The sequence below is a fragment of the Triticum aestivum genome, chromosome 5D, assembly GCF_018294505.1.
Source record: "Triticum aestivum cultivar Chinese Spring chromosome 5D, IWGSC CS RefSeq v2.1, whole genome shotgun sequence".
Lineage (NCBI taxonomy): Eukaryota > Viridiplantae > Streptophyta > Magnoliopsida > Poales > Poaceae > Triticum > Triticum aestivum.
The window spans coordinates 368,138,039-368,140,173 of NC_057808.1; the positions used below are offsets into that span (position 1 = coordinate 368,138,039).

Consider the following 2,135-nt stretch of genomic DNA (forward strand, 5'->3'; position numbering starts at 1 on the left):
ATCGGCTTCAGTTAGCAGCAGTAGCGAAGGAATCGCTCGATCGGGTTCAGTTAACAGCCATCGATCGATCGCTCGGGCTCAGTAACGCGTAGCCTGCAGTGCAATCGCTCGGGTTCAGTTAGAGCCCAACGCCTCGCTCGGGTTCAGTTAGAGCCAACGCCTCGCACACACGCGCGTACGTGTACGAGAGAAACGCGCATCGCTCGGCCCCCGACCTCCCACCGTAACCAGGAACTCCCCGAAATTTTCCTCTCCCTCGCTTCTACCACGGGTTTTTCCGTCATGGACGGCCCAAAGAATGTCATGCAGCCGCGTCTCCGGCCCGCCCAGGACGAAAAGCCCATTTTCTGTCATGATTTTTTGTCATAGAAGTAGGAGCCCACCAAATCTATGATGATACCGGGTTTTGTCACAATTACCGTCATAGAAGTGTCATATGTATGACATAAAAAAAAATTCGTTCGGCCCAAAATGTCACGGATGTGTCTTTTTTTTGTAGTGAAAACATGTGCATACTACACTTTGCGCAGGCAGCATCCCTAGAGAATATATTGCAGGGTGTTATGTACCTAATAAACATCTGATAAATAGAGGCATTTTATTTCATCTCGATCCGAACACTCCTATTTGGTGTTGGTGCTCTTTCTAAGTAACTGTATGTTCAAGAATTGATCCAAATTTAAAGGATAAGAAAGCTTACATGTTCTTATAGGGCTCAGACCGAATAAAGTCTGATCAGGTTTGCTGCTGTGTTGTTTGTAATATAAAAACAACCATAATTGTGGAGGAGTGAGTCATTCTCTCATGGGGATTTGTTTGCCTAATAGTAGAATTCCAATTGCTTTTGGATTTGTATGATGCAGCTTACATACTCCCATCACCTAGTAACATATCAATATCAGTTACTGCATCGTACCGGGTTTATATTATGCATCCCTACTGAAAGTTTCATTGTCAAATAGAAACGAAGATTACAATTATAGATGATAGATATATGTAATTGTGCGATGCATTCTCACTGCTTCCAGTAGATACTATCATTTCAGAGTTCACCTAAAATTTGCAATGTTCAAATTTTTGGGATCAAAATACAATTTTTTTAAATTTAAGCCAATATAAAGTGTGTGCAGGTTGACTTTTAAATCATTTTTGCTTACAAGAAGCTTATCCGTTGTAATGTTTAGCACCTACATAACCTGATGGTCCTATAGAGACTTGGGATTGGCGATTAAAGAAACATGGGTATCAAGCATATTGATTTGGGAAGTAGATATACAATATGTTATAAAGGAGAAGACAAGTAAATATTGAGTGTGAAAGATCAGTATGATTTTTTTTACTATCATATCAATTATTGAATTTAATCTGGTATTCAACCCCTCAACATTATATTTAATACATGCTACTACACCATTACTTATCTCTACTATAAAAGGAGAATTTGACAAGTAATCAAGCAAGTCAGCACTATCGTCGATGGAAGTTGTCGTGCGGAGATGGAAGTTGACAAGTAATTTTCTCCATGAAGTTGATCTGATGCGAAGGTTGTGCCAGATAAAAGGTTAATTGAGTTCTCATCTCCAATATGTTTGCATTCTAACTATCCTTGTTGATTCAGTGGTTCCATGATGCTACATTTCACTTGTTTTTCACCTCTTGATGCTACTATGGACAGAAGGCATTTGCTAATTTGCACATTTTTCTTCTTCTGATAAACTGTGCCAATATCACCTGTAATATAAAAGTTGATTGATACTTTTCATTTTATATTTATGTGCTCTCCAGCGAGAACAATTTTTTGACTGGATGTGTTTAATTAGATATGCTCTTTTATTTGTGCGAAGTTGTTCAGACTTTTCTTTGATTCATTATTTTAGCTGCATAAAAAAGGAGTATGAGTAATGTTTGGTTCCATGCAGGACCAATAAAGGAAGAGAAGCAAATCACAACCCTTTAGTTCATGGTCTAGGAGCAGGAAGGTACACATCCATCTTTGTGATATTCTGATATGAATAAGCATAGTACTACATACAGAATCTCTCTATTGTGTAGATAGGTCATCAAGTAATGGTTAGTAATTCATACTTCTGCTTCACCTTTCAGTTAATTATCCGCTTTCAAGTATTTGTTGCCGA

At 38.5% G+C, this 2,135-nt stretch overlaps 1 long non-coding RNA gene across 1 annotated transcript in view; it reads left to right on the forward strand.

The window, feature by feature from the left end:
• LOC123121813 (uncharacterized) overlaps positions 1 to 1,674 on the forward strand; it is a 30,254-nt gene extending 28,580 nt beyond the window's left edge. The window contains exon 9 of the long non-coding RNA XR_006459873.1: positions 1,436 to 1,674. This is a non-coding gene — a long non-coding RNA (uncharacterized lncRNA). The remainder of the gene's footprint in view (positions 1 to 1,435) is intronic.
• The last annotated feature ends 461 nt before the right edge of the window (positions 1,675 to 2,135 follow it).